Genomic DNA, 682 nt, shown 5'->3' on the forward strand with positions numbered 1-682 from the left:
CGGGGGGGGGCGGGGTGTTCCCGGGTGCGGGGGGGGGTTGTGTTGTTTTTATGGCTCGAGCCCGGGCTGGGGGCGCGGGGAGGGGGCTCTGTGTGTGTGTCCATCCCGGGAGCAGCGGGGTTTGATGTGATGCTGCTGCTTCACCTGGTTTGGATTCTCCTGGAGAGCAAAAGCAACACGCGGTCACTTAAAACAGTGGCCCGGGGTGGCCTGTGGGATGCTGGAGTGGGGCCTCGTGGGAGCAGGTGGAGGTGAGCTAAGGAGTCCCCTAACTCATCTGCACCCCGAAACCCAGACCCGCCGGGGGAGGCAGCAGGGCTCCCCCCTGCCTGCCCCCACCTGCACAAACACTGCCTGTGCTGGCTCCCTGGGATGCCGGCACTGAGCCGTGTTTGTCAAGCCCTTTGAAGAAGTCTGTTTCTAACTATCGTGGTGTTTATTAAAACGCAGCTCTCCCTGCAGGAGCGTGGGGCTGGAACAAAGCTGATCGAGGTTTTATGGCCGGCGTGGAGCTCTGAGATGAAGGCTCTGAGGGCAGGCAGGGCCAGCAGCCAGGGCAGGTCCCTGGGGTGCTGCTGCGTGGGACTGGCCTCCTAGCAGGGGTTCCTGTGGCCTCTGCTGAAACCTGCTCTGCCGTGGAGCTTCAAAAGAAAACACAACGTTCCTGGTGATGAAAAGGAAA

The sequence above is a fragment of the Chaetura pelagica genome, unplaced genomic scaffold, assembly GCF_000747805.2.
Source record: "Chaetura pelagica isolate M959 unplaced genomic scaffold, ChaPel_1.0 scaffold275, whole genome shotgun sequence".
In the NCBI taxonomy this organism is placed as follows: domain Eukaryota; kingdom Metazoa; phylum Chordata; class Aves; order Apodiformes; family Apodidae; genus Chaetura; species Chaetura pelagica.